This window comes from Ailuropoda melanoleuca, chromosome 4, assembly GCF_002007445.2.
Source record: "Ailuropoda melanoleuca isolate Jingjing chromosome 4, ASM200744v2, whole genome shotgun sequence".
In the NCBI taxonomy this organism is placed as follows: Eukaryota; Metazoa; Chordata; class Mammalia; order Carnivora; family Ursidae; genus Ailuropoda; species Ailuropoda melanoleuca.
Window position 1 is genome coordinate 24530896 of NC_048221.1, and position 19498 is coordinate 24550393.

General features: G+C 45.6%; 1 protein-coding gene across 1 annotated transcript in view; it reads right to left on the bottom strand.

Moving 5' to 3' along the window:
* ARHGEF3 (Rho guanine nucleotide exchange factor 3) overlaps positions 1-19490 on the bottom strand; it is a 308374-nt gene extending 288884 nt beyond the window's left edge. The window contains exon 1 of the mRNA XM_034658496.1: positions 19391-19490. The gene's annotated coding sequence lies outside the window, so the exon portion shown is untranslated. The remainder of the gene's footprint in view (positions 1-19390) is intronic.
* Positions 19491-19498: the final 8 nt, after the last annotated feature.

Below are 19498 nucleotides of genomic sequence, written 5' to 3' on the forward strand. Positions count from 1 at the left end.
TCTACATTGCAGACTTTTGCGTCTCTGCTCATGATTTCTCAGCACTTACACCAGCTGTAATTGTACTTGCATTCATGTGCCAGTTTGATTAAGATCTGTTTCCTGAATGACACTATTGACTCCAGAAGGGCAGTGTGAGCTTGTCTTGGCCACCAAAGCTTCCCCAGCACCTAGCACATGGGCTGGCACAAAATAAGTGCTCAATATTATATATTTTAACTTTTTTGAATGCCAAAGTTCAAATATATACAGCAGTAGAAAGAAGTGTACCCATTATACAACTTCAATGATGAACTCATTCGTAATCTTCTTTCCTCTACACCCCTCCCAGTGAAGTAAACCCCAGCCATCATACCCCTCAATGCACACATGGACGAATGAATGAACACAGGCCTCCCAGGCAAAGATCGAGAGAGGTCACGGAAATGAGTCCGTTTCGGCACCAAGTTAGCAACTCTGATAAAATTTCAGGAGACTAGACTGAACCTATTGGCTACAATGAATTTCCTTTTCCCCATATTCATCGGTCTTTCACTTTTCAGGGCTGTCCATTGCCACGTTCATCAAGAAGTGACTGTAGGGGTGCCTGGGTGGCACAGTCGTTAAGCGTCTGCCTCCGGCTCAGGGCGTGATCCCGGCGTTCTGGGATCGAGCCCCATGTCAGGCTCCTCTGCTGGGAGCCTGCTTCTTCCTCTCCCACTCCCCCTGCTTGTGTTCCCTCTCTCGCTGGCTGTCTCTCTCTTTGTCAAATAAATAAAATCTAAAAAAAAAAAAAGAAAAAAAAAAAGAAGTGACTGTAAAACAAGGACGGTTACATACTTCCCATAATCTCTGTCACATAAAAAAATCTTAAAAGAGCAAATTTCTTTCCATAAAACAAGGCAAGTCTTTTACACACCTTGGAAATGAGTACCATAGTTTGCTCCCTCTCGACAATGTATGTCACACCTATTTTATCTATTGTAACATTTATGGTAACTTGTTCCCAATAAGCCTGGTCTTCTTGAAGTGCCCATGCAGTGTTAAAACTCTGGACACACCTGTCATGACTGTGATAGTCCCAGTCTGGCTCCGTGAGTGGCACACAGTACCCAGTGAGGGCTTCACATCATCTACTTTTCTCCGTCCCAAAGGTACCCGTAAGAATGATCTGAAATGCTAGAAGGCAATTGTTTCTCATGTCCTTTTTGCTGTAAAATACATTCTCTGTATTCTCTAATGTTTTTCGAAAGCACAAGAAAAAATTATGAAAATTCTCTCACTAGACTTATGACCTAGAGAGAGCCCACATGTAGGAGTCTAACCTTCCATGAGCGTGTGTGCATGTGTGTGTGTGTGCGCGCACGTGTGCACATGTGTACTGGCACGGTTGCAAGTCCAGGCTCCTGAATCTCTGCCCTTTGCGGCCTGACGGGGGTAACCTTAGGCAAGCTGCTTCACCCCATTAGCCCACTGCCTCTTCTGCCAAGCGGCGCCAACAGGACTGGCTGATGGGATGAGGCCGAGGCGTAAAGGAGACAAAGTGTGCAGAGCCCTGAGCCAGGCGGGTACACACCAAGTGTTTCATCAGCGCAGCTGCTGCGATTTGTGTTTCCCAAAAGGAGCTGCAAAAATACTCTGGACAACTTCTAGTTTCTGCTGGGGAGCCTTCCCACTGGCCTGCACGGGAAGTGGGTACACCTGCCTCCACTCCCACCGGGGGAAGCGGAATCAAGGAGTTGAAGGGGGGCGTGCACCCGGAGGAAGCTCAGGGCAGTGGTGACCTCTGAGTCACAGCCCAGCCGCTCCCTGCCACATCCCTTTGTTCTCTGGGGGTTGAGCTGTGACTCAGAAGGGCTCCAGTCCTGGCCTGGGCCCATCTGACCCGGGGACCGGGCTGGCCTGCCCGCAGTCATTAAGAACACTCCATGTGCACAGGCTGGCTGGGTGACCTGCTCCTGCCAGGCCACACCCCCGCCTGCACCAGCAAATCTCAGAGGGACCCTCTGGGCTCTTGTGGGTAGTTTATCCACCCCCTCACTACCACCATCTCTTTTTGGTCTGTGGCTGTTTTTTTGCTGTGTGCTCCATTTTGATTTAACTTCAACCTGTGAAGAAAAAGTCCAGGAGACTCACTGTGATATTCACACCCATTTCACACCCTGTAACTCCTCTGTCACTTTTTTGAATTTATTATAGGGAAATACACATAACATAAAATTGACCATTTTTAGCCATTTTTAAGGGTACAGTTCAGTGGCATTCAGTGCATTCACAATAACCATCACCACTATCTGCCTCCAAAACTTTTTCATCATCCCAAGCAGAAGCTCTGCACCCACTGAACAATAGTTCCCCATTCTCCCCTCCCCTGGCCCTGGTAACCTTTGGTCTATTTTCTGTCTCCAAGAATCTGTCAAACGAGGAATCTCATATAAGTGGAATCGTACAGTATCTGTTCTTTTGTGTCTGGCTTATTTCACTCAGCGTGTGTTCAAGTTTCACTCCTGTTGTAGCAGGTGTCAGAACTCCCTTTCTATGGCTAGTAATACTCCATTGTACGTAATCACCACATTCTGTCTATCCATTCCTCTGTCAACAGACACCTGGGGCGGTTTCCACTTTTTAGCTACTGTGAATAATGCTATGAATACGGGGTGTGCAAAGTACCTGTTTGAGTCCTTCTCCCTAAACAGTTCCCAGAGGTGGGGTGTGATTATTTTCATCCTCATTTTACAGACAAGGAAACTGAGGTTACCCCTGTCCGATGGCAGTACCAGCATCTGAACCCAGACAGATGACAGTTTTACACTGTTTCTCCAGTCATGACAAAGAAATGGAGCTGCTCCGACATGCCTTTTCTGCCTTGAACGATGCCTTACTTAGGTCTGTAACATCTGTCCTTGTTCTGGCCTAAGATCCACTGAAAAAGGGAATGGGGGAGATACTCCACTGGTTGAATTAGTCTAGACTCTCTCCTTGCGGTGAGAAATCCAACTCCATCTAGACCGGTGAAAAGGGAGATTCGTTGGAAGGAGACTGGAACAGCTCAGTCAAGTGACTGGATCCAAAGATGACGTGCCCAAGCAACCCTTCCCTCACGCTGTCACCATGTCAACTCTGGGGCCCTATCCTTACTGCTCTGGACCCGGGTACTTCTGAGTATCTTCTCTGTCGCTTCTGAGCAAGTTCGGTGAGCTGGGAGAAGCCCATGGCCTGGCCAGGCCGGTCCTATATACGGCCCTAAGCCAGTCACCACAGTCGGTGGTGGAGACCATGATGGGCCCAGCCTGGGCCATGGCCCCCACCCAGGCTCGGGAGAACGGAGACTCCTTCCAGAGGAGAGGGAGGGAGGCTTGGCAAATGCCCAACACAGACGTTCACTGTGGTGTCATCTACAATAGCAACAGATTGGAAGCTGCCCAATAGTACTGAACAAAACAAGGTTAAATAAATAAAATACATCCACTCAGTGAAACATTCTGTAGCTATTTATCAAGCAATAATCCTGAAGATTACCTAACAACTTAAAAAAAAAAAAGAAAGAAGAAGAAGTTTGTACAGGAATTCCCGGTGGGAAAAGACAGGAGACACAGACACACACATATACTTACCTATATGAACAATTCATGCAAGAAAAAATACAGGCAAGAGTTGTATCATAATAGAAGAATCATAAATGACTTTTTATCTCTATTTTCCCAATTTTCATTTATTGGTTCAATAAATATTTACTGAGTATCTACTTGGTGCCAGGTGAGGTGCTGGGGATACGGCAGGGAAGAAAACAGAAGAAACCCTGTCCTCGTGGAATTTACATTCCAGTGAGGGAAGCAGACAAAAATCAAGATGAGTAAACAAAATATCCCCTAAGCGGGATAGTGATAGGAGTAAGGAGACAAAAATAAATCAAGGAAGGGAGAGGGGGTTATTGGGGAGAATGACAGTAGTTTAGACATGCCAGTTAGGGAAGGTGATATCTGAGTAAAGGCTGAAGGAAGTGAAGGGCCAAATTATGTCAACGTCAGGAGAAGAGAAATCCCCGGCAGAGGGAACAGGAAGCGCAAAGATCCTGGGGTGTCCAATTAGAGGAGAGCATTGAGGCTAGTATGACCGGCTGGGGTAATGAGGGGAAGAGCAAAGTAAGTAAGGAGTAATAGAAGAAACATGTCCAGATCGTGGGGGTCCTGTAGGCCACTGTGAGGGCACTAGCTTCTGCTGTTAAGATGGGAGCCCTTCGAGGGTTTTGAGCAAAGGAATGGTAATCTGCCCACTAAGGGTCCCTCTAGCTGTGAATTGAGAACAAGCTGGAAGGAGGTAAGGACAGAGGATGGGAGACCAGCAAAGAGATCGCCACAGTCACTCAGGTGAGAGGGGAGTGTAGCTTGGACAATGGGTGAACAGTGGCCACATTCTGGGTATATTTTGAAAGTATGCACAGTGGGATTTTCTGATAAGAGTGGGGATAAGGGGGCGCCTGGGTGGCTCAGGGGTTAAGCGTCTGCCTTCGGCTCAGGTCATGATCCCAGGGTACTGGGATTGAGCCCCGCATCAGGCTCCCTGCTTGGTGGGAAGCCTGCTTCTCCCCCTCCCATTCCCCTTGCTTGTGTACCCTCTCTCGCTGTCTCTCTCTGTCAAATAAATAAATAAAAAATCTTAAAAAAAAATTAATAGATAAGAGATACGAGAGTCAAAGATGACACCCCAGGCTTTGGGTCTGAACAATCAGAAGGATGGAGTTGCTGTTAACTGGCAGGTGGTTAGGGGACCAGGAGAGTAAGGTACCCTAGAAGTCAGGTACAGAAAGAGCTTCAAGGAAGAGAAAATGACCAACGGTGTCAAACACTGCTGGTCACCAGGCTGGGTGGGGGTAGGGCCAGAGAATATGCCATTGGGATGAACAACATAGCAATCAGCAAGAGATGTTCGTGAGGGAAACCCAAACCTGGCTGGGAGTCATGGGTTCCCAGGAGAACAGGAGAGCATTATTCCAAGAGCTGAAAGGCGGGAACAACCCAACTGTCCTTCAACAGATGAATGGATAAACAAAACATGGTATACATGTACCACAGAGTATAATTCAGCCTTAAAAAGGAAAGGAATAACGACACCTGTTACAACATACATGAACCTTGAAGATATTATGTGGGGCAAAATAAGCCACACACACACAAAAGGCAAACACTGCCTTATTTGCATTGATGCCACTCGTATGAGGTATCTAGAGTCGGTAAATTCATAGAGACAGAAAGTAGAGTAGTGGTTACTGGGAGATGGGGGGAGGGAGAAATGGAGAATTGATGTGAACAGAGTTTCCATCACGCAAGATGAAAAAATTCTAGCGGTTGTTGTGTAACAATGTGAATATGCTTAACACTACAACTGGATACTTAAAAACGGTCATGATGGTAAGTTTTATGTTATATGTATTTTACCACAATTTTTTTTAACAAGTGAGAGGGGAAGGGAGGCAAAGTAGAGTCAGCAAGTCCAAACAATTCTTTCAAGAAGTTTTGCTCTAAACTGAAGAGAAATGGGGGCATAACTAGAGGGAGAAGTAGGGTGAACAGAGGGTTTTGATTGTGGGGTTTTTTTTTAAGTTGGGAGAAATGATCCAGCAGGCAGTGTTCTCAAACGTTTAAATTACTTCCAAAATGAAAGCTATATTTTGGGGTGATGAAAACATTTTGGAATTGGATAGTTGTCATGGCTGCACAACCTTGCAAATATACTAAAAACTAAGTCACACACTTCAAAAGAATCAGTTTTGTGGTATGTGAATTATAAATAAATAATAAAAATAGAGAAATAATTAATAAAAATAGAGAATTAAAATTAAAGAAAATGAAAAAAAATAATAAATTTAATATTGTCTGGCTATGTTCTCATAGATGACCTCAGTTCCCACCCAAACAGCCCCAGATAGTTCCTGCGGCCAGGGACCCGCAGTGGCACAGGAGAAGGGAGCAAAGTCTTCCAAGTTTAGGCTGAGCTACAAATGCTACATCAGCACACACAGCCCCTACAGAGAAACCCACTGAACGAGCCCCCGCTGGCTGCACATAAATGGCCCTATTGACTTGGAGCCATGAACTCCCAGGTCTCTGGTCTAAAAGAGAAATGTAAGAAAACTCCATTCAACTCAAAGCAAGAAAATCTGCACCTGCCACCCCCTCCCATCTGCCAACCCATGCTGTGCTCCTCTCACTGCATGGGAACCAGGGACGGGCTTATTTGGCAATCAATCATGGGAGGGGGAGTTCTTTCTGAAATGTCCTCCTATTTGTAACAGTATCACACTCAAGCTCTCCACGGCCTTCTTCCTTTCTTCTGAACAACTCCAAACAGTATCTTACTCCCTGTTATGCTTAATTTTATGTGTTAAATTGTCTAGACCATAGTGCCCAGATATTTGGTCAAACATTATTCTAGAAGTTTTGTGAAAGTGCAGGTATTTTTTTTTAGATGACATTAACATTTAAATCAGTAGACTTTGAGTAAAACAAATTGCTTTTCATAATTTGGGTGGGCCTGATCTAATCAGCCAAAGGCCTTCATAGAACACTGACCTCTCCTAGCACGAAGGAATTCTGCCATGAGACTGCCTTTGGACTTGAACTGCCTTCTCTGTGTCTCTAGCCTGCCAGCCTGCTCTGCAGATTTTAAACTTGCCAAGCCTCCACAATCACATAGGGGGATCGCCACTTCCTTAAAATAAATATGTATCTCTCTCCCCCTCTCTTGCTTGGTATATGTGATACACATATATATTCTCTCTCTCTCCATATATATAGAGAGAGAGGACAGAGTATACATGCTGTTGTACAATATACATATTATATAACATATATCATTAAACATTATATATTTCATATATTATATATGTACACATTATATAATATGCATTACATAATTTTATATATTATATATCCTGTTGTAATTTGTTGGTTTTGTTTCTCTGGAGATCCCTGACTAATACACCTCCAAAAACAACTGACTTTCCATAGGAAATTATCCCTTATTAACTGTACTTGCATGAAATTTCAAGTCATCAGATGATTAAGAAGATAAAAATAAAAAACCTACGTGGGATGCCTGGGTGGTGCAGTTGGTCGAGTGTCTGACTCTTGGTTTCGGCTCAGGTCATGATCTCAGGGTTGTGGGATCAAGCCCCCCGTTGGACTCCCTGCTCAGTGTGGAGTCTGCTTGGGACTCACTCTCTCCCTCTCTCTCTGCCCTTCTCCCTGCTCTCTCTCTCTCTAAAAATAAGTGACTAAATCTTTTTGAAAAATAAAAACCCCACAAAATACAGAAACCAAGGAAGAATAACACCTGTCTATGTATTGATCAAAGCCATCATGGTAGATGTATGTGTTTTTAAATGCAACTTTAAGTCAAACAAGTGGTATTAATTTTGTATCTATTTTGTGGCTACCTTTTCAATATGCAACAACTCATTGGAATAATAAGAGGTACCTGGTTGGCTCAGTTGGTAGTATGTGACTCTTGATCTCAGGGTCATGAGTTCAAGCCCCACACTGGGTGTGGAGTTTACTTTAAAAATAAATATATATTTTTTTAAAAGGATAGTATGTTATACCTTCTTCCCTAATTTTACAGGAGACAGGTACATGACGTGGGTTCACAACATGAACTTGTAATAGGCCTTAGCTTCTCTGGGTTCAATCCCAGCTCTATTACTCACTCATAGTGTGACCCTGGGCAAGTTACCTCTCTGTGCCTTTGTTTCCCCATCCAAAAATGGGAATAATAATACCCCCTCCCTGAGGTTTTTGTGAGGATTAAATGAAATAGTACATGTAAAACACACAGCAAACTGCCTAGCACAGTGTTTTTCAAATAGTAGGTTTTGCCCTATTCGTGAAATAAACCTAGTGGGTCTCACAGCCATCATTTAAAAAAAAAAAAAGCATAAATTCACTAATGTAGGAAAGAATGATCAGAGGACACTAAAGATACATAAGGTAAGTATTGTCTCACCAAACTTTCATTTCGGATATGCATGTGCGTGCACACACACCTGAACTCATACACACGAACACACCAGGTGATGAGTCTAGATTTATTTCTTACAGTGGGTCACAGTCAAACACAGGCAGGAAAGGCTGGACTCCACCGTATAGCAAGTACTCAATAGCATTTAGTAGCATCATCATTATCTCATTCGGAAAGACAATATAACTTTATTAGTGTAATAAAACAGAGTTGCTCGCCCTCGTATCAGCTCTGCCACTCATACACTGCAGTGCTGTGTCGGAGTCACTCCACCTCCCTAAATTCACTTGCCAACTCTCTCTCCTCAAAGGCCTCAGCAGTCATTTAAATATTTTCTGACTCACAATGCTGGCCAAGGATTAGTGAGGCCCTGCCCAGCCCAGGACGTATGAAATGTGAGTGATCTGTTGAGAAAACCACTTGAGTTTGCAAGACTGCACCGGGCTTTTGTAAAATGAAAGCCATGCTGGGAGAAACCGTCCCCTGCACTGCCTTGGGCGATGTGTCATAAAAAGAGGTTACGCAAGGGCATCTAAGCTCAGTCTTCTGAGACTGGAACTTCAGCTCCGTAACATGCTTCCTTGTTCTGGGCCTGGGTTATATCATTGTGTTTTTCCCCTAACTTTCCATGTGCACATCCATGCACACACCCCCCTCACTAAAGAATGGGAATAAAATCCCTATGAACTGCTGGATCTAACAGATTGGGTGAAGGGAACCTGCTAAACCACAGGAACTTGGGTTTTGAAGATGTCAAAAGTAATTTCCATTGCATATCAATTTTCCCCTCTAGACACAAACTTTCTTAGAAACTCTGCCCAAATTAATACTTTTCTAAATTGCCTTTTTTTTTTTTTAACATCGCTGATCAACAACTCCAATCTCTCACACACAGTAGCACCACTTTGTTTAAAACGGAGCTTCTCGCCCCAGTGGACAGCACACAGAGGTAGAGTGGATTTGCATATCCCAACGTAGTTCCCTGGCTTGTTCCTTCAGTTTGGAAAACCAGATTCCCGTTGACACACATGTAGGTGCTTCACTTTTTATTTCTTCTTCTCTAAGAATACAATTGTGGACTTGTGCCAAAGCATGACATCTGGAATGCATAAGTGCAGGCAGAGGTGTAAACTAATCTTCTAATACGTGATAGTGTTCCTTCCTTATTTTTATTCCATTCTTTAAACCATGATGCCAGTTTGGGGGAAGGAGGCAAAAATTGCTTTAGCAGCAGCACGCCTTCCTTAAATGAAATCCTACCTCTGCTCAACAGATAAAACAAGTTAAAATGCAGCCCTCACTTCAATACCCTCCACCACTCCCTGGTGCCTACAGGGCTGTGGGGGGGCCCCAGTTCTCACCATGATTCTCAAGCATGGAGGCAGGGAAGTACGGGAGGATGTCTAGGGAGCACCATCACACCCTCAGATAAACAGAAGCCAGGTCTGCCTTATGCTCAGTCCGTGCCAGAGGCACTCCCATTTTGCACATTCAGGAGTTAAATGTTTTATCCAAGGTCTCCGGACTTAGATTAGACACTACACTATAGTTGTCACTTTCTCCAACAAGGAAAAGAGACTCTGATGTCCCTGGGTTTTTGTCTTTGCAAGTTGAAGCATGGAATGCTGAGGGTCAGCCAATCAATGAGCAAGTGATGCATCAGGACCTGGACTTACTATTGTTAAGCTAGCAAAACTCCCCACTGACCTTCCAATTCAACACAGCCCCTATTAAAATCTCAGCTACTTTTTTTGCCAAAAATTGAGAAGCTGATCCTAAAATTCATGTGGGGACCCAGAATAGCCAAAAAAATCATGAAAAAGGACAAAGTTAGAAGACTCACACTTCTCGACTTCAGAAGTTTCTACAAAGCTACAGTAATCAAGACAGTAGCATGGCATAAAGATAGAAATATAGATCAATGAAGTAGAATTAAGAGGCAGGAATAAACATGCATGTTTATGGCTAGTTGATTTTCAACAAGGCTGTTAAGAGAATTCAATGGGAAGAATATTCTTTTCAACAAATGGAACTGGGACAACAGGATATCCACATGCAAAAGAATGAACTTGTCTCTCTACCTCACACCACATATAAAAATTAACCCAAAATGGATCAAAGGCCTAAATCTAAGGACGAAAACTATAAAACTCTTAGAAGTAAATTGAAGCATAAATCTTCATAAGCTTGGATTAGGCAAACATTTTTTTTTAAGTATGATATCAAAAGCACAAGCAACATAAGAAAAATAGATAAATTGGACTTCATTACACTTAAAATCCTGGGCTTCAAAGAATACAACCAAGAAAATGAAAATATAACCCATAGTATAGGAGGAAATATTTGAAAATCATATATTCATAAGGGACTGAATCTAGAATATATGAAGAACCCTTCCTTACAAATCAATAATAAAAATAGAACCCAATTTTTAAAAATTGGCAAAAGATCTGAAAAGATACTTCTCCAAAGAAGATATACAAATGGCCAATAAGCACATGAAAAGATATTCAACCAACACAATATTAAAGAAGGACAAAGTTGGGGGCGCCTGGGTGGCATAGCGGTTGGGCGTCTGCCTTCGGCTCGGGGCGTGGTCCTGGCGTTGCGAATATATGAAGAACCCTTCCTTACAAATCAATAATAAAAATAGAACCCAATTTTTAAAAATTGGCAAAAGATCTGAAAAGATACTTCTCCAAAGAAGATATACAAATGGCCAATAAGCACATGAAAAGATATTCAACCAACACAATATTAAAGAAGGACAAAGTTGGAGGACTGCTGCTACCAGACTTCAAGACTTATTTCAAAGCAGGGGTGCCTGGGTGACTCAGATGGCTAAGTGTCTGCCTTCAGCTCAGGTCATGATCCCGGGGTCCTGGGATGGAGCACCCACATCGGGCTCTCTGCTCAGCGGGGAGCCTGCTTCTCCCCCTCCTTCTACTGCTCCGCCTGCTTGTGCTCTCTCACTCTGTCAAATATATAAATAAAATCTTTTTTAAAAAAAGACTTATTACAAAGCTACAATAATCAAGACAGTGTGGTATTAGCAAAATAAGAGACAAACAGATCAATGGAAAAAAACAGAGAGCCCAGAAATGGACGCCCATGTATACAATCAACCAGTCTCTGACAAAGGAGCAAAGGCAAAACAATGGAGCAAAGATAATCTTATCAACAAATGGCTGGAACAACTGGACATCCACATGCAAAATAAGGAATCTAAACACAGACCTGACTCATCACAAAAATTATCTCAAAATATAAATATATTTTGCAAATATATATAAATATAAAATGCAAAACAATAAAACCCCTAGAAGATAACATAGGGAAAAACCTAAATAACCTTGGGTATGGTGATGCTGTTTAAGGTATAACACCAAACCCACAATCTATGAAAGAAATAATTGATAAGCTGGACTTCACTAAAATTGAAAACTTCTGCTCTGTAATAGATAATTCTAAGAGAATTAGAAGATGAACCAGAGACTAGAAAAGAAAAATACTTGCAAAAGATACATTTGATAAAGAACTGCTATCCAAAACATATAAAGAGCTCTTAAAACTCAACAATAAGAAAACAACCTGAATTGGAAATGGGAAAGACCTCAACAGACACTTCACCGGACAAGATATATAGATGACAAGTAAACATATGAAAAGATTCTCCACATCATATGTCAACAGAGAAATACAAATTAAAGCAATAGGATACCACCTTATGCCTATTAGAGTGGCCAAAATCCACAACACTGACCATACCAAATGCTAGCAAAGAACGTAAAAAGCAACAGAAACTCTCTCATTTGTTGCTAGTGGGAATACAAAATGGTACAGCCACTTTGAAAGACAGGTTGATGGGTTTCTTACAAAACTAAACATATTCTTACCATACAATCCAGCAATCACACTCCCTGGTATTAACCCTAAGTAAATGAAAACTTATGTCCACACAAAAACCTGCACATGGATGTTTATAGCAGCTTTATTCGTAACTGCCAGAACTTAGAAGCATCCAAAATGTTCTTTAGTAGGTGAGTGGGTAAACTGTGGTACATCCAGACAATCAAATACTACTCAGCACTAAAAAGAAATGAGCCATGGGGCGCCTGGGTGGCTCAGTCAGTTAAGCGTCTGCCTTCGGCTCAGGTCATGATCCCAGGGTCCTGGGATCGAGTCCCGCATCGGGCTCCTTGCTCAGCGGGGAGTCTGCTTCTCCCTCTGCTCCTCCCTCTGCTTGTGCCCTCTCTCTGACAAATAAATAAATAAATAAAATCTTTAAAAAAAAAAAAAGAGCTATCAAGCTGTGAAAAGACACAGAGAAACTTCAAATGCATGTTACTAAGTGAAAGAAACCAACTGCTACGTACTGTATGATCCTAACTATATGACATTCTGGAAAAGGCCAAACTATGGAGACAGTAAAAAGATAGTGGTTACAGGGGACAAGAGGGCAGAGATGAATCGGTAGGGCACAGAGGATTCCCAGGGCGGTGAAACTACTCTGTATGATATTATAATTGTGTGTATAACTCTCATTATACATTTGTTCAAACCCCCTGAAGGCACAACAGCAGAAGTGAACCCTCAGGCAATCTAGGGGCCTCAGACGATCGTGATGTGTCCGTGTCGGTCCATCCTTGGTACCTAACGTACCATTTCGGTGAGTAATGCAGATAATGGGGGAGGCTGTGCACGTGTGGGGGCAGGAAGTATAAAGGAAATCTCTGTACTTTCTCAATTTCATCATTAAAAGAAAAACTAAAACTAAACTGCACTAAAAAAAATTACATTAAAAAAAAAAAAAGATGTTCAACACCATTGCCATAGGGAAATGAAAATCAAAACCACGAGAAGCTACTGCTTCACACGCATTAGGACAGCAGTAATTAAAAGATGGCCGGTAACAAGCATTGGTGAGGATGTGGCATCATTGAAACCCTCAAACACTACTGGTGGGATTGCAAAGTGGCACTGCCACTTTGGAAACAGTGTGGCAGTTCTTCAAAATGTTAAGTATAGAGTCACCGTACGAGCTGCAATCCCTCTGTAGGTATATACCCGAGAGAACTGAAAATATACATGCACACAAACTTGTACTCTCCTCCCTTGGGAGAGGTGAGGGTGTAAAAAGAGGGGAGATGCGCATAGACAGAGAAAGCAACCTTGGACATCAGGCTAAATGAGGAAAAATTCACTGGAGAACAATACATACAAAATGAGCTGGTTAGAGGTGCCTGGGTGGCTCAGTTGGTTGGGCGTCTGACTCTTGGCTTTGGCTTAGGTCATGATCTCAGGGTCATGAGATCGAGCCCTGCATGGGGCTCCACATTCAGCGCAGAGTCTGCTGGAGATGATCTCCCTCTCCCTCCCCCCGGTCCTCCTCCCTCTCTCTCTCTCTAAAATAAACAAATAAAATCTTTTTAAAAATGAGCCCATTCTGTTGGTTTTTAAAGACAGTCACAGGTATACACACCTGTACATCAAAACATAACAGAAATATAGAGTTAACGGATCATAAATGTCTTCTCTGGAAGCAAGCCAGGGGTGCGGGAGGTAGACGTTCAGTGTTTACTCCACGATTTCTGATTTGTTTGCATTTGTGTACGTGAAGAATAGAAGCAGGTTTCTTGGGCAAAGGAGCATTTCTTTTTCTACGCAAAAGGGAAGGAAAGAGGGAAGAGGCCACTGGAGTTGGGGAGTGTGAGAGGTTCTGCAAGGAGCGAAAGAGCGTTCCAAGTAGTAGGAACAGCAGGCACAAAGCTGCGAAGGTGGAAAAGCCTCTGGGGTACTTGGGGGGCTGTTGGGTTCAGCTCCATTGGAGGGTCCAGCAGGGGACCCGGGGTCTGGTGTGGGGAAGATGAACCAGAACAGTCCACTGAAGCAGCCAGGGTCTGAGAGCCATGGGTACAGGGAGGCCACCATTGTAGCAGGGGAGGCCTGGGAGAGGACGTGGCACAGGAGGGTGAACCACAGTGGGCAGAGAGTCTCATGCCATTTCACACCTGGCATCCTTCTCACAATACACTTGCCCTCGATTCCATTATCCAGATTTGGCTCCAAATACAATTGTCTCCAAAAAGCACAGCACCCGCCCCTGGTGAAGTCTCCAAACGTGAATAAAGAAGTCCAGTGTGTTTGAGCAAACCTTTCTGAGCACGATGCAGTGACAGAGTGACCTGTGTCCGTTTTAGGTCACCAGATAATGACCGCAGCCAGCCCTTCCTGCACCGGGGCTATGACACGGATACACACTCTACACATTCATCTCTACAGCAAACCCGTAAGGTCCAGTTAAGCACTGTCCTCACGCAAGATACGGACACTGAGGCTTGAAGAGGTCAGGCACTTTGCCCAAGGTCACTCCACTAGTAACTCAATGCTGGAGCCGAGACTGGAACACAGGACCGCAAGCACCCCTTCTACTGCCTCCACACATATCAGTTTGCCTTAAAGCCAGCCACCGCACTGGCTCACCAGCCCAGCTTCCAGGAAAATATTGAGCTCAGAATCGAAGATGAATTTAGGGCTCGTGGGTCTATCAGCAGGAGCAGCAAATCCTGACCCATAAAGTTATCATATGCTGGCCGGAAGTCGAGGGGGGGTGTTGGGACAAATAACTAACTTGAGCTATTCACTAACTAGTTTGGTCTTGTAAATGAGCCAGGCAAGGCACCAATCTGCTTTGTCCTTCAACGCTGGCCAAGGTCCCCAGCCTCTCTTCTTGGAGCATTCGATTTGACTTGGGCCCCATGTCCAGCTCTGCCTTGACTCACGGGTCCACCTTGGAAAAGTCAGAAGACACCTTGGGAAAGAAGGCAATGGCCTCCTCCAGCCTTGTTCCATGGCCACCAGAGACCCTGGAGCATCCACTTAACCCCCCAACAAATCCTCACCACGCCAGGGACTGAGCAGTCAGCGGGGAGCAGCCTCTGTCCTCCCGGAGCGGACATTCGCAGGGGCCTTACACCAAAGCAAGGCCTGTCGGAGACATTTAAGAGCACCCAACTCTCCTGACGTCACTGCATCAATCTTCTGGGAAGATCCCTCTCCCCTCCACCTCCCCCGACACAACTGAACAGAGCTCCGGAAAGACACAGCTGGCAAGTGATTCACCACTTCCCACTCACTTTTCTTGGTCAGGAAAATGGGGGTACTGAGAGGGCCTGTGCCATAGCACAGTTCTAGATGCTACATGAGGATGTCAGTGCAGAGCTCCGTAGCACAAGGCACAGCCATTCAGATCTACTGGCATCTACTGAGGGCTGCTACGTCAGTTCCTTTTCCACAGACTACTCCAATACATGGGCACACACAGACACGTGCATGCACACGCACACACACTCACACACAAACACACACTCCCTCTCTCTCTTTCACACACACACACACACACACACACACACACACACACTGCTATAACCGATGAGAATCTGGCATCATTTCAGAGCTGGTAGCTCTTCATCTGGACCTTTGCACATGCTGTTCTTTCTTCCTTCCATCTCGCCACCCTCTAACAGAAGTGACTTATAACTATCCCTTTCTTTTCTTAGATGTCACTTTTTCCAAGAAGCCTCCCTGTCATACCTCCTTTATGCTTTGTTAAGTAACGTCAAACGATCAACCAATCAAACCCTCAGTGGACGATCCTATACATTTTCACCACTTGAGTTTTTTCCATCAAAACTTCACTAAGTTAACTACTTTCCCTCTAGGTGGTTCCCTCTTGGTGATGAGGTGCTTGTAACCAAATGACACAAAAGAGGAGGGGGCCCATGGCCAGGGCAGGTGAGGTGAAGCAAGTCTTCCTATGTGTAGGGTTATGCTTCCAGCAGTGGCCCCGAGGCTCCTACTCATTGCCTGGGTGGCAGTTTCATCACTCCAGGTCCCTCTGGAAAGAAAGGCACAAGCCTTCTGGTCAACCATGAGAGCACACAGCGCCAAGATCTTACTCCAGCCACATGCTAGGATCTGAGGAGGTGGTGAGGGACGTTCTGCCCACACTGCCTCATTTTCCCTCCCCCTTCCCCACTGAAACAGACCATGTCCAGGGCTCAAGAGCCGACTGGCCAAACCAGGAATTCAACCACAACCTTGGGGTCCACATGCATGGATCCGTCTTCCCTCGGATATCCTCATCCCTCACTCATCTAGGTTTCTGCTTGAATGTTGTTTCCTCAGAGAAACCATCCCTAACCTAAACCAATCCTGCCTCCATTGCAGTCACTCAGGATCCCCTTCCCCAGCTTCATCTTCCTTATTACACTGACCACACTCCCCGATATCACATTACAGATCCAGTTGTCGATTACCCGTCTCTGCTACTGGGATGTAAACGCCACAAACACTGCCAGTCTTCCTGACTTCTCTGCAGCCACTGTCAGAGCCCTCTCTTCATAAGTGATTCTTGAATAAATGGAGGAAATGAGCTGAGCTAAGGGGCGAAGGAACATGTGGAGATACGACTCCAAAGAACTATAGTCTTCTTTTTTTTTTTTAAGAAAAAGTATACCCATTTTCATAACTGAATCAACAGTGTTCACTAAAGTGAAGAAGAAGGCAAAGCTTATCTCCAAACCTCTCCAGAGCAGACCCGACTCCACCCACCGCACTGGCGATCTCCCACATAGCACCGTGAACTGACTCAATTAATCAGAATCATATATAAAAGCATTTCATTTTCACTCAAGTTTCAACCTGTTCAACCTGTGTAAAGTGATTTGAATCAGACAATATTTGCACAAACCATTAAGATAATGTATCTAAGGATTAATTTTTTTTAATATATGTAGGGCCAGGACACCTGGCTGGCTCAGTCAGTACGGCATGCGACTCTTCATCTCAGGGTTGTGAGTTGGGCGTAGAACTTACTACAGAGAAAAAAAAGTTCTTCAGCCTCACCACACTTCACTCAGCAGATGCTCATTCATTCTGTCACTAAGGGACATTTATTGAGGAACTACTGAGTGCAAGGGGCCAGAGTTCAGTGGTAAAGAGGCCAACATCTCTACCCTCTTGAAGTCTACATTCTCCTGGGTGGATGCAGACAATAAACCCATAAACAGATAGACGAGTATGGCCATCTCAGGTAAGCTCCATGAATAAAATACAATAGGAGAGTGTGACAGGTACCGATAGGGGGAGGGGCTGCTTTGGACAGAGTGGTCAGGAGAATCTTTCCTACAGAAGAGACATCCAAGCTAAAGGGAAAGATCATGCCAGACCTGAGAAGAAGTGGCAGAAATGTATGCTCAGCAGAAGGAAGAGCGTGTGCAAAAACTCTGAGGAGTCTCCTGACAATCTGAGCTCAAATTTTCATGAACTGCATCCCATCCTCATGGCCCCACCACAGGCCAAGAGTCCCTACTCCCTCAGCTTGCCTTCTCCTTTCCCCAAGTGACTTCTTGATCAGATTCTCTCAAGTTAAGGCAGACCTGAATTTTCCACTGGAAGGTGTGCCCTGAGCAAGGGCACAAAGCAGCATGTGTGCACTTCCACCTCTGGGAGACAGAGGTAATGTTGGCATCTTAACGCCATAGGAACTTGGGCCTGTTCCTGTACAAAGGGTAAGAATCTCCCCACCAGCAGTTCAGAGTTCCCTTTTGTGGCATGCAGGCCCTCTGCAGAATATGATGAAAAGGGAACTCTGGAAAAATACCCACCTATGCTCCAAGCATATCTCATCCACACTTCCAATCTCAATTTCAGGAGCTTCCTGGAGTTTCGGAACTCCTGTCTGTGGCAGTAACACCAAAAGAAAGAAGCTACACTGCTGCAGGCTCCACTGATGGAGGGGACAATCTCCTGGAGGTTAGTGACAGGAGGGGACAAGATCAGGTCTTTGGGCCCCTAACTACACTCCCACACTCACAGAGATGAGACGGTGTCAGCCTATCAGGGGGCCCAAGGCCTGAAGGAATTCAAGTGAGGAATTCCCCCTCAGTGAGGCAAATATCCAGTCACACCCCAGAGCTTCCAGAGAAGGTCTGAGACCCCATTTCCCAGCAGTGTCCTTGACAAAGGTCATCTCTAATCTTATATCCTGAGATACATTTTGCAAAGGCTGCCTAACCATAGGAAACATTACTGCAAAGCCCACCTGTTTCAGTGCTGACCACTGTGTGAATAATTCCGGTTCTTACCAAAAGAAGGAGCAAGAGTCTTCCAATACCCACCTCATTGGGGAGCTAGGCATGCAGATGCCCTGTTAGACAGACGTCAGCCATAATAGTAACAAGAGCAACTAACATAAGTAGAACTTACCCGTATCGGGCACAATTTTAAGAACTTTAACCTTACACAACCCTTTAGGATTTGTACTATTATCACCCCCATTCTACAGAGGAGAATACTGAGGCATAGATGGGTGAAGTAACTTGCCTGAAACTAGACAGCTAAGACAAATTCATAGAAAAGCTCTCCTCTTCCACACCCCAACCAAGAAAAGAAGGCTGTTATACCTTGTGTTGAGCATGAAATGCTTTAAAATAAGTTTCTGCCAGCGCATCCAGGACTACTACCGTTTGGCAGTTCTCACATCTCTGCCCAGTGCTGGAAGCAAGCCTGGTTCAGGCATTAAATGGAGAAAGGGTCCTCCAGGAACAAGTCGCTCTGTTTCAGCAACGTTCAAGTCCACGGTGAGGCTGACTGCAAGCGCAGCTCTTCCCCGTGGCAAAGCCCAAAAGAACCCATTTGCACCCGGCTCGGTCAACTTCCACACTCAGAAAATGCTCACGGGTCTCTGGCTTTGAGGCACCGAGATTCACCCTAACCCCCTGGGGTCCGCCTCCTTCGCCTCTATCTCAAGATCCTCTAGCCGCGCAATTGAAAAGATGCAGCCGCCGGCACAAGGGCCCCGGACGGGCCCGGAACCACGGCCGCCGCCCTGCGCGCTCAAAGCCCAGTTCCTCGCAGCGAAGTGACCGGCAGCCCTGCGAGCCACTACCAACAGCGCCCGACGCGACGCTGACCTGTGGGCGCCCCACCAAGGCTGGGGAAGACACCCAGGGAGAGGACAGGTGGAGCCTCCCTCCCCGGAAGTGGCTCTGGGAACCTTCGCTTAAGAGCTCCCAGAGACCAAAGTCAGAGTCTCCGGCGCGAGCGGCGGCTGGTCCGGGATGGTGGTGGCACTGCCCACCTGCTCGCGCCCAGGCGCCCAAGTACGCTCCAAATGCCCGGGGCCGGAGAACGCGCAGAGCCCGCTTCGGGCAGCGGGACGGGAGGGGGCGACGCGAAAGGTGGGGGGTAGGGGTCCTGCTCCGGGTAATGGGTTAAGGCAGGGGAGAAGCCAGCCCCGGAAAGTGCCGGGCCCCAGGGCGTCTAGCGGGGGCGTCCAGCCGGGGAGGGTCTAGTGGAGGGGCGGGGTTCCCAGCCAGCCTCCCTCACTCACCTCGGCTCTCGGCGCTCGGCGCTCCGCGCTCGGCGCTGGCTTGGCCGGCTGGAGAGCGACCGCGGCTACGGCCCTGGCTGCGGCTGCTGGGGGGGCGGCTCCCCGGGG